Here is a 13,170-nt window from a genome sequence, read left to right as displayed (position 1 = left end):
TGCCCAGTGCGGACGGCATGGGTGACAGCTCTCAGAAGGGACTGAGGAGGAGATGGGGCCCCTCTCTCAGCTGGCCCACCACACCTACGCCACAGCACCAATGGAACTGAAGGCCACTGAGCCTTGTGTGCCCTGGAGACTCCACCATCCCACACCCCTGTAGAGGGGAAGCAAGGGGTCTGCAGCCCCACTCTGCTCAGGACTTGCGTTGGACCCAAGACGGGATGGAGCCCAAAGCCTGGAAACACATCGTGTCCCTTCGTGTAGACACAGAAAAAACCCCCAGCAGTATGTTTGAATGCTGCCTGTCCCAAACTCCTGCAGACCGGACCCTTGATGCAGCAGTGTGGAGGGGGCTCCGGGAAGGCTCTGCCCTGCAGGTGAGTCAGTGCCAGTGTGAGACGGGCGGAGCTGGCCCTCCCCAGGCCTCATCTGCCTCACCCTGAGGACAGCATCCAAGGCAGCACCTAGAAGCAGAGAACAGACCTCTAGACACAGAACCCATGCTGCTCACACTCGGGCTTTCCAGCCTCCAGAGCTGAGAGCAGCTGATTTCTGTTGCTGCTGAACCTCCCAGCACGTGGTATTTTGTTAGAGCAGCAGGAACAGGCTGGGAAGGGATGTGACTTCGAGAACACAGCAAAGGTCTGACAGTCGGACAGGATCAGGGAAAACCACTTACACTAACAATTTATATTTTTAAAGATTAGTTTTGAAAGTCATTAAACTCTTGCCTACCTCTAAAACAAGTTCACTTTCTCTCCTTGAGCATTCATTTTAACGTTTGGCTGGCTGACAAGACACATTTCATCTCTAACTCGAGGAGCAATGTTACCCGACTCTGCTAATAATGTCACCAAAAACTATGGTGAATGTTTAAATTTAAAAAAAAAATTACTACAGCAAGCGAAAGACACACTATCATTAATCCCCCTGAAAATACTCCCTCTGGCTTCAAACACACTGATCCCCTCATTCTGTTTTGTGTTGTTTTGCTTTGCTTGAGACAGAGTCTCACTATGTCCTGCTTTAGCACAGCCTTGAACTATGTAGCCCCGGCTGATCGCAAACTCATGGTGATCCTTCTGCCTCAGCCTCCTAATTACTAGGATTACAGGTGTGTACCCTCGTGCCCACCTATGCCCTCATCCTCATCACTTTCTGAAGCAGTACTGAAGTCTTCTTTCGTGAATGTCTCTAGTTGCAGTCATGGCTGCCTCAGTAACCTGATTCAAAACGTTTGTTGACCTTTCGTGGTCATTTTAACCTTGGGGAAGAGTGACAAGTCACACGGTGCCAGATCTCATGAATAAGGTGGACGAGGACACACCATAGTATTTTTACAAGCCTGCCTTTCCACTGGGCAGCACCCAACAGCAGTGTTCACGTATTTTTATCTCATCTTGTGAAGAGATTCAAGAAAGCCTCCCAGAGGTACTGTACTTCAGAAAGTGGCAGGAATGACGGGACAAGTGTGTCTCAAGTGAGGGGGAGGGTTCTGAAGGTGATTAATGTCAATGTGTCTTCTACTGTGAATTTTTAAAACTTTAAGCATTTCAATCACGTCTTATATGTCTTCCTTGTTTCTCCAGCTAAGCCAGAAGAGCTGTCTGAGTCTTTCACAGAGCAAGGCACTGAGTTATGTGTCACCATACTGTTCCAGGGATCTCTGTTTCTGCCAGATGTCACAGCCTCCACTTTTGCAATCCTCCCAGAAAATGTAGCATGGCTCAGTTCTAACCCGACAACACAGCTATTGTGACCTCACACACAGCCCACTCCAACCACCCTCTGGAACATAAAAACTGCTGCCTGGCTCTGCCGAGACCCGTGGGACTGAGGCTGAGCTGAACAGAAGCAGCAGCCCAGTGGTCCCCGGGTTAGGCGCATCCTGGGTGTGCCAGAGGGACCTGCGCTGAGCTCCTCAGAGACGCTGTCCAGCAACAAACACGTGCAGAACACACGGCACTCAGGCGCTGCTTCCCAGGCCCAGGCGATGCTGGAGTCTGGCCCTGGGCACAGAGCCACAGGACATAGCTCACTGGCTGGGCACATCACAGCCCAGGGGTGGGGTGGGGCCTCTCTCATCCTGCCACTCCCTGACGGTTCCATTTCAGCGTCAGGACTGCTGTGACAGTACACTGGTGGTGAACTTGTCCACGCTGCCCTAAAGCACCTGCGGAGTGTGCCTAGCACGGAGCTCACAGGTTTGGGTGAGAAGAGGCAAGCACCACAGCGAGGAAGGAGGAAGCATGGAGGAAGCAACGCGAACAGCATGCCTGCCCGCCCTGCAAAGCTGGACTTGCCAGACCCCAGCCCTCTCAGCAAGCGCCTGAAAACCAGCGATTCAAGGCTGAGCACTGCCCCTGGAGACCCCGGGTGGCTGGAACAAGCGATGGGATCCGACTCAGTTCCGACAAGACACCCAGTGCTGACTGAGGCAGGCAGGGAGGAGGACAGAGGGCGGGACTGCTCAGGAAGCAGGTCCACAGTCCAGAGTAGGGCACAGTGACCTCATCATCCATCCCCTCCTTTACTCATTCAACAAGTATTTCTGGAAATCGCCCTGGGGCCTGGCCCTGGGAACACACAAGTGAACAAGTCCCCACAGGAAGTGCACCAGGAGGTGAGGAATGACAGAGCAAGGACTAACGGAGCAGGACCCTAAGACTGCATGGGGCGGGGGCCGGTGGGTGGCTCCCTGTGTTTACTGCTGAGTCCCCAGCACCCAGAACAGTGATGGCAAACCTTTTAGAGATGGAGCACCCAAACTGCAACCCAATACCCACTTACTACAAATGCCAACACTGCCATTAACCCTAAAAACTGAGGGTTTCCTTTAGCACAAGCCTGTGCACAATTAATGTGACCTTTGCTGTCGTACGCGTGCTGATCATCTGTCCAAGCGTGGCTGGGATGATTGGTTCGCGTGCCCAGAGAGGCTCTGCGTGCTCGCTGCAGCACTCGTGCCCAGGTTCGCCACCACTGCCCGAGAGCATCCCTGAGGAAATACCTGTAGAGCAAGGGGCTCTCGGATAACGGACCTTAAGGCCCATTTGGGGTCCAAACACTTAATAGTGGTTGGCTTGTTTGTTTAAATGTTGACGAACTCATTAAGAATACTACAAAAGGACACCCCCCACTTCCCACATGCCTCACACTAACTGGTGAATGCTGAAGAAGGAGACTCTGGATTCCATAGCAACCAAAAGTATGTCCCAGCCACGCAGCTTCTTTTGAGAGTACGGAGCAGTAGTATATTTTAAAGTATTGAAAAACTTCTTTTGAACATGAAGACTGTGATCTTCATAACCAACACTTTCATCATGTTCATGAAATAGTTTCAAACATAATGCAAAATTAACTGTGTGCTGCAAATGAAAGCAACGCTCTTGGGAAGCCGGTAAGGTAGCCAACTATGAGACCGCAACTCAAAGCTGCCTTCCAGCTCAAGTCCGTATGGGACAGAGTGATTGCACAGCACAGGCAACTAAAATCAACCCATTCACAGACAGCAGAACAGCTGAAAAGAGGCTCAGTTATGCACAATGCAAACTCTAGGACGACACACCGCGGAGACGATTCTGGGTGTCTCAGCTGCTGAGGAACCACGGAGGCCTCAGGAGCCACTACCCTCCAGATTGGCGGTCATATCGCAGATGACCAGGGCCTGATTCTCTCTCCTCAGAGCCCCAGAGAGGACTTTATACCCAAGTTCCGAATTAGAGCTGATGTCCCGGGACTCAGAAATTGTCTCATGCAGAGTCACGTCCTGGCAGTGGTGTCCAGACCCTGCTCGGTCACCCGAGGGCTCCTGCAGTGTGCCTCTCCTGCCTCCATGTAGGTTCCAAAGTGTTCCACAGCCAGCATAAGGGGATGGTTCTTTCCAATACACTCCAGAGACTGAGCCAGTCTGACCAAATCAAACCCTTAAAAAAGGACAGGAAGTGCAGAACAGCAAAGGCCTTCTGCAGGTGTCTGAGGTACTGGACCAAGGACTCTCACAGTGGTCTTCTCACACTCCTGTATGGGTAACTTTTAAGTATCCAAGGGCCCAAGGTCACTCGTGTTCACTTGAGTGTCAAAAGAACTGTAAGATCTTGTATTTCACACTCACATTTTCTTCATTATGTATTTTTTATACACCATAAAGGTATCACTCATTAACAGAAATCAATTCACTCTTACACACAGAAAAGAAGTTACATTCCTTGCAGGGCATGGTGGCGCACGCCTGTAATCCCAGCACTAGGGAGGCTGAGGCAGGAGGATTGTTGTGATTGTTGCAAGTTTGAGACCGGCCTGGGCTACATAGTGAGCTTTAGGCCAGCCTGAACTGCCTGGCAAGACCCTGTCTCAAAAACACAAAAAAAAAAAGAAAAAAAAGAGAAGTTACATTCCTTGATATGAACCTCATGAATCATTTGACACTTAAATCCCTGAAACTTTAACACACACCATCTGTTTTCTGACTTTGATAAAGAAGGATAATTATGAATCCGAGTGTCCGGGGCATGGCTATACAAGAGTCAGTTTGGAAGTCCCATGCTAATCAGTGAAATCACTATAGTATCAACAAGAAAAGCAAGAGCACTTTCCCATCTATTTGTGAATATATACACAACAGCTGGCTTATACAGGGTCAAGTTTTCAACACTCTGGCAAATCCAGCAATTCTACTACTGGGTAGGTACCTGAAAGAACTAGAAGCAGGGACTCAGATAACTATACCAATATCTCCAGTGACGCTCATAGTAGCTAAAAGTCAAAGCGACCCAAGTGTCCATCAGAAGACAAACGGGTAAGCCAATGTGCTATATAAACACAGCAAAGTATTACTCAGGCATAAAAGGGAACAAAGTTGTGATACATGCCACAAGGTGGACAAACCCGGAGGACATTATGCAAAGTGAAAAGAGGCAGACACAAGAGAAAGAGACTGGGAAGTTACTGCTTAACGAGTACAGAGTTTCTGAGAAGATGAAAAAGTTCTGGAAATAGTGGTGATGGTTGAACAACACTGTGAATATAAACAGTGTCAATGAACTGTGCACTTTAGTTTAAATGGTTAAAATAGCGGATATTACATTATTTATACCTCACCTCAATAAAAAAGGAAAAATTGAAAAGGAAAGTTAAGCTTGGAAGAGTCAAGTCTTCAAAGCATTTGCAACCCACGCCTACTATTTAGGATTCTTTTCATTTCACAGATGAGGAAACAAGATGCAAACGCCACACTGGGGCAAAGTGTAGCTCACGACTGTGGCTACAGGACAGGACTGCAGAGAAGAGTGCGCCGCTCAGGACCTCCTCCTCTCCCTGCGTCAGCCTTTGTCTGGACAGGCTACATCACAAGGCGGAAGCGCTACTCCTGAGACAGGAGAAAACCTAGGACCACCTGAGAAAGCAGACTTCACAAAGGGTCACCACATGCAACACCCTGTCCACCTGTGTCACCCCCATGTGTGAGCACACTACAATGTTTTCAGCTGCAATAGTTTTTAAAAACCAAAGTCCCCCTGGGGTAAAGCGTATTATCAGACTGTGAGACCAGAGGCAGGGAGAGACCCAGGCACAGCGCCCATGTGCAGCAATCTGACGCAGAATCAACCACCCAGGTGCCTCTGTCCTCTGCCCTGACGGTTGCAGTGGCAGACATGGCCTCCGAAGGCTGCCCGCGGGAATAAGGAACTCATCCACCCTTCGTTACTTGTTCTCTCTGCCGGACGTGAGAACGCCTCCCCCAAAACAGAAACTCAAGTCTCTCCTTAGGACTGAGCCACCCTGAACCATCAACAGTCACCAAGGAAAACTACCTCAGCTAGTGCGAAGGATAAATTCTCTTCATGCTAAGTGTAAGCACCAAAGCTGCGTTTTGTTATTAAGGAAGACTAGGAGAGGGAAGCTGACAGGCTGCGGACTCTGTACACGATCCCAGTGCTCCTTCAGCAAGTCCCCCGAGGATCTTCCCAAAACACAGACGGATTCAGCATGGCTGGGGTAGCACCGGGGATTCACACTGCCAAGAAGCGTCCAGGAAGGGTGGCGCTGGGCCTCCACACACTGGAGCTACTTAGCAGCAGCTTGTGTGCTCCTCTCCAGGAAAACCCACTGCCTCAGGCTAGCAGGACGCAGAGCAGCTCTGAGACAGTGCCCCTCACCTGGATGGGCTGCCCACGAAATGGGCCCTGGAGTTCACAGCCAACACCCTGCTCTCTGCCGCAATGGGACAGATGTGCAGTAACAGAGGTGACACATTATCCCGAGGCATCTAAAGACTAAGAGGCTTTTTATACACAACGATCAATGGTGCTAAATAAACAATGCGCACTAGCTCTGATGACAAGCCATTAGTACTCTGCAATTTATCATCACATCTCTTACCCCTAGAATAAAGGAGGAACACTTTCTCAGTGTCCACCTGCAGCATAAACCAAGGGACTCCATGCCAAGCACACAACCAAAACTGGGAGACAGCGCAGACCCCAGAGGCACAGAGTGGGTTCACCTTCAAGAAGAGCTAAAGGGCAAGCTAAGTGTCAAGTGACTATTCAGGAAATAAGCAGCAACACCTCCAGAGGTTCCACGGGGTCCCAGTTCCATCCTACCCTGCCCAGAGCTCACTGGTCCCATGTCTCTTATCCTTGCCTTGGCAGCTGGACAGGAAACTGTCCTGGCCATCGCCTTGCTTTCAGGATCAGTATGTCAGAGTTTGTTGTCCACCACTGCACAGGTTTCCCAGAGGGCCCAATGTCACCGAAGTGGACAGGATTTGAAATTCACTCTCACCTCTGCCTCTGCAGTTACAGACCCGTGACTAGACAAGTGCTCTGCGTCTCAGCTGGCTCACCGGGAGGAGGGCGACGATAGCCACACTTCCCTATAAAAGTTGTGGGGATGAAACCACACGCCTTGGTCTGCAGCTGCGAGTTTCTTGTTTCTTAGAGTTTATGACACTGAACTGGGTTGTGTGAGAAGTGAGGAATTTGTTCTGAGCAGAGAGAATACCACAAAACTGCAACCTCAGTGTCAAATACTGGCATTTCTGGTAACAGAGAACCGGGCTGTCCTCTAAATCTCCTCTAGCAGTTAAGATTTAGGATTCTGTGATCCTGAACCTTGGCTCAGAGAAACTTCAGCCTAAACCCTGCAGCTAACAAAGCCTCTATTCTCATAATGCCCACTTGTCTGCCAAGTGTCGCCGCCATCCTCTAAGCACCCCAAACGTCTGTAACGACCACCACTGGCCGTTTGCTTCTACCAGGGAGCAATGATTTTTAAAAAGAGTGAAAAGTTAAAAGACACCAAGTGGCAGTGAGTGCCGGAAGAGTACTCAGAGAATTCTCCACTCAGAAGGAAGCTACCTGTACAAGTGCAGCTGCCTGGGCAGTGCTCCAGGAGCACCCGGGCCGCAGCAGCGAGCAGGGCACAAGCTGCCCGGTGACGACGGCTCCCCAGCTCTCTCTGGACGGGCAGGGCTCTCCCCAACGCCTTCCAGGGCCACCTGCTTCAACTTTGTCACTAGGCCTGGCCATGGCAGAGGTCTTAGATGTGTACCCTTCACTTTCCCTCTTGTGAGCACGGAGAGGTGCTTTTGGTGTTTACAGTTGGAGTGCAGACCTGAAGCGGGTGAGTGCACATCAACACCTCAGAAACTCACCCGACACCTCCCAGAGTCGGGGGCTTGGAAACACAGCCTGAGGACATGTTTCTTACAATACTCTCCATGCTATGAGCGTGGACATCCTACCACCACCCTGCACTTGTGCAGCCTCCTCTGCGTTCTCCACCTCACACTGGTCCTCTCTGAGGGCCTGCATGTCTCTCCTCAGCCCTTCCATCCTGCCCTAAAAGCTTCGTAACGGCGATTCTTTGGGGCACATCCTACTGGACACTAGGTTCTAGGGTTAATGGGACTTAGTAACTTTTTTGTTGTTCTTTGTGGTGGTAGGGATTGGACCTTGTGCACACTGAGCACATATTCTACCACTGAGCGCCATCCCTTTTGGCTTTAAAGGATCAAGCACAAATTAGGTGAGGCCTTTGCAGTGGACACACATGCTTTTCTTAATCCAGGGCCAGGCTCCTCCTTCAGTGAGACTGAACAGTAGCCATGGGCTAAGGGTGAGCACATGCCCAAATTAGGCGGCGGAGACTCTCCCCTCCAGATGACACGCGCAGGAAGCAGTTGAGCCGACTCATCTCCAGGATGCCCGAGAGGCTGGCTACGTCCCTGTTCGTCCCAAAACCTGGATCACAGCTTTCCTTTGATCAACTCCAGGGCCTTTCAACATTCCCTTTCCTGACTTAGCTTAGAGCTGTTTTTGTGTTTGCGGCCAAGAGTCCAGTGGATGCCTGATGAGAACCCGGAAGCGCTCACTTCCCTGCGTGGTGTCCAGCTTTCAGAAGGACAGCTGGGGCCTCGGCCCAGGTGCCTGTCTTCTGGTATTTCACTTCCACGACTAGAAGGGGCAAAGCTTTGATCCAGCATGAACTTCTGTGTTCTAGACCCTTTGAAAACATTAAAGCATTCCTTCAGTCCTTCAGTCATTAAGTGGCACTTAAGATATCAAAGGAATGGGGACTTCCAGGAAGTGATGCCCACAACTTCATTACAGCACAACTGGAAGTGTCTGCCACATCGCCGCCCTCCACGAAAACCAAAGTGACCTGCCGTGAGGGGTAATGCACACTCCACGCACACTGAACCTCCCAAAGCCGGGTGGCACATTCCTGTAATCCTAGCACTCGCAGGACGCTGAAGCAGGAGGGCTGTGGCAAGTTCAAGACCAGCCCAGACTACACAGCAAAACCTTGTCTCAAAAAACCAACAAAGCAACTCTCTAAAAACAGAATTCCCTTTTAGAAATGTGTACAATGACCTCAAAAAGATGGTGGGGACTGGGTTTGAACAAAACTGCAGCCTGTTCTATCCAGAGATGCACACAAAGAACCAGAAGCAGCAAGAATGAATGTTCAAAGTTGTGTGCATGAATTTGTGGCATAATGGTATAAAAGAATTTTTCAGTATTTTGCAACTCATTCTGAACTCACTGTTATTATAACACCAAAAACCAAACAAAGAGGCTGGGCATGGTGGCACACATCTGTAATCTGCCACTTAGGAAGTTGAGGCAGGAGGGTTATCCTAAATTTTAAGCCAGTTTGGGCTATAGAGTGAGTTTAAGATCATCCTAGAATATATAGTGAGATTCTGTCTCAAAAAAACAAAACACAGCCACGTGTCATGGCACATACCTGTAAACTCAGCACTCGGAGACTGAGGCAGGAGGATCACAAATTCAAGGCCAGCCTGGACTATATAAGTGAGTTCAAGGCCAGCCTGACCTACACAGTGAGACCCTTTTTCAAAAACAAACAAAGTAAAGACAGATATCGCAAAACAGGAAAACAGTAGAATACAGTGATTATGAGTATACCATACATGCAAAAATCCTTAAAGAATGTGGAAATTAAAAGGTAAACATAAGAAGGAGTTATAGTCGGGTGTGGTGGCACATGCCTGTAATGCCACCACTCTGGAGTTCAAGGCCAGCCTCAGCTACACATTGAGTTGAAGGCCATCTTGAACTACACAGTGAGAACCTGTTTCAAAAAAACAAAAAAACCAGCCAGGTGTGGTTTTGCACTCCTGTAATCCCAGCACTCAGGAGGCTGAGGCAGGAGTATCACAGCAAGTTCAAGGCCAGCCTGCACTGCATAGTGAAACCCTGTCTCAAAAAAAAAACCCCAAAACAAAAACAAACTCTAAAAAAAGAAAAACAAAGATTTATAAACCATGTTCAAATGCAATTCATCCCACAAGTACACATTTACTTTAACATTCAAAATCCAATCAGCATAAACATACCACATTAATATAAAATAAGCACACCCCCAAAATGGGAAAATCCTGATTTTGTCAATGGACACAGAAAAATATTGACAAAATTTAAGACCTTTTATGATTTAAAAAGAAAAGCACTCACTGAACTATGAATTAAAAAGTAATGCCTTTTGTGATAAACAGCACCCACAAAAATGTAGTTAACTAGTGGTAAAAAACTGAATGCTTTCTCCCTAAATCAGAAACAAGACAAGGAAGCCAGGCATGGTGGCACATGCCTATAATCCCAGCACTCTGGGAGGCTGAGACAGGAGGATCACAAATTTGAACCCAGTCCAGGTAACTGAATGACGTAGGGGAAGACTTGTCTTAAAATTTGAAAACTACGGGCCTGGGGATATAGCTCAGTGGTACAGCGCCTGCCTGGCAAGTACAAGGTCCTGAGTTCCGGCACCCGCCCAAAAAAAAAGAAAAAGAAAAAGGAAAAAAACTGGGGATGTAGCTCAGTATGACGGGATAGAGAGGTCAGGAAGAACAGTGGGACAGAGGAGACAGGGCAGAGGGGGAGGAGTGCTTCGGAGAGGGAAGAAGCTGCAGAAAGAGCACGCTGACTGCCTGCTTTCTAACTGTAGCATGCTGGAAGATTCTTTTTCCTTTTCCCACTGGCAACATACATAAATGACCACCAATGTATAACAGTGACTAAATCCCTTCTGTATAGTTAGCTATTCTGGAGTAGACAAAAGGCATCTACTAAGCACAAAGCATTAGCAAGCTAATAGAAGACATTTTCTTTCTGGTCACTTCTACACAAATCAACCATGTACCGTGAGTTAACACAACGAAGTAATATTGCACCATATAAACAAGGCTAGTAACAGGTGTGGTGGGACACACCTGTAATCACAGCTCTCCAGAGGCTGAGGCAGAAGGATGAGCCTGCCTGAGCTGGGGGCCAGCCTGGGCTACATAATGAGTTCAAGACCCTGCCTCAAACAACAGTAACAACACCACCAGTAACATGACCCAGAGTACTAATACAGAGTACTAAAAACCCACCAAGCCACTTGGAGTTAAAGTAGTGACTTGCTGATGAATGTAACTTTCTTACCTAGATAAACTAGGTTCTTCTGTAACCAACTTCTACTCAAGGCTCAAAATTCCACACTTAGGCTGGGTGTGGTGGCACACAACTGTAATTCCAGCACTTGAGAGGCTGAGGCAGGAGGACTGTTGTGAGTTCAAGACCAGCCTGGGCTACAAAGTGAGCTCAAGGCCAGCCTGAACTGCACTCCAAGATCCTGTCTCAAAACAAAACAAAACAAAACCAAAACCAAAATTCCACACTTGCTTTGCAGCAAAGAGGTAAGAATAATACTGAAAAATTGGCAATATTTCTAAACCAAGAGAAACAGAATCTTAGCAACAACTACCTAAATTAATAGTTATTGATAATGAGTATATTCATTTGAACAGCTATTCAAATTCATGTCAGTTCCACACAGAGTCCACAACTTCCCCAACTCATTTGTTAACAGATTCTTCAAATTACGCTTCTGATTTGTAACACTGAGAACTACACTAGGGCTAAGGGTTAGAGAACCATTGAAGCCACAACAGTTCTACCTCTCACCAAGAGAATGGCTGTAACTGAGTGATAAGCACACCAAATGTTGGTGAGCACACAGACCAAGTGGGACCCTTGTACACTGCTGTGGAAACAGCTACTTCGAAGGTTTGTTTTACAAAATCTTTCACAAATGTTCACAGCACATTGATCATAACATAGAAACAAAAAACAACAAGGGAATAAATGAACAGAAGGAAAAAATGGAAATAAAGATTTTGTAAACAAGGGGGGAAAGGAGTTGAAGGGAGGGGAGGAGAATGGGGAAAAAAGAATCAAGTTTCTATCATGTACAGGTACAAATTCCATATGATGACTGTTATCACTATATATGTCTAAAGTGTACCAGTAAGACAAAAAAAAGGAACTAGAAATAATTCAAATGCCCATCAACTGTAGAGGGGATAAACAAAACGTGGTACAGATCAATACAATGGAATAAAGAAATGGACTACTGGTAACTGTGTTAGCACAGAATAACCTCCAGACGTTATGCCAAGTGGGAAAAGCCACAGGCTTAGAGGATCTGCGATGTGGGATCGCACTGTAACAGCAAATGGAGCCCGGCCAGTGTACTTCAGTTTCTTAGTTGCCCAGGTAACAGTTCCTGTTCCAGTACCAGTTGCTTCTGTCCCTTAGAAACGGCTGGTCACTGCGATGCATAGCTGGTCACTGTGATGCACACTGTGTAAACCAATCCCCAACTGACAAGCCATTCTGCCTCTGTACGTCCTGCTTGCTTATCCCATATAAACTCTAGACCACCAGAGATCAGGGCCTGATATTCTGGGAATGATTCCGATCAGTGCCTGTCGACGTAAATCAGCCTCCAAACCCTGGGTGTCGTGTTGGTGCTTCTGTTTGCCATTGCAGCATTTATATAAAACATCCAGAAAACGCATTTATACAGCCAGGAAGGGATAGGGCTGGAGGTGGGAGGCATGAATGCAGGAACTCTGGGGTTGGTGGAGATGTCACAAGACTGCTGTGAGGGCTGCACACTGCTCAGTTAAGTACCTAAAACCCTCACACACTTACACTGGGTGATTTTATGGTGTGTAAATTACATTTCAAAAGTGTATTTCGGGGGAGGTTGGTACTGGGTGGGGACTGAACACACTGCCTCACACACGCTGGGCAAGTGCTCTACCACCAAGCCAACAAGCTCTATCGCCAGCCCCAACAACGTTTTGTTTAAAAAGTACTTTCTATTTTTCCCAGGTATTTAAATGCTTAAATGTTGTAATTATACCATGCTTACCACTTCACATGCTCTTTCTTTCTTTTTTTCCTTCCTTCCTTCTTGTCTTTTTGAGACAGGACTTGCGTTGAACTCCCAATGATCTTCCTACCTCAGCCTCCAGAGGGCTGGGATTATAGGCATGTGATACCACTCCTGGCTCACATATTATTTTTAAAACTAATAATCTGTATATGGTGGCACACGCCTGTAATCCTAACACTTAGGACGCTGAGGCAGGATATCAAAACCCTGTCCCAAACAAACAAACAAACAAATATAATAAATAATTTAACAAAAATGATCATGATGTAATATTACAAAGCTTTATATAATTTTTAAATTATATATTTAAAATATATATGCTTTATAAATATTATTTTTAAAATTACACATTGTCACTAAACTTCAAGGTATCACTGGACATTTTAAATGACCTTCCATTACTATTTATGT

The sequence above is a fragment of the Chinchilla lanigera genome, unplaced genomic scaffold (genome assembly GCF_000276665.1).
Source record: "Chinchilla lanigera isolate Chin_1 unplaced genomic scaffold, ChiLan1.0 scaffold00069, whole genome shotgun sequence".
Lineage (NCBI taxonomy): Eukaryota > Metazoa > Chordata > Mammalia > Rodentia > Chinchillidae > Chinchilla > Chinchilla lanigera.
Note: the sequence above shows the minus strand (reverse complement) of the source record.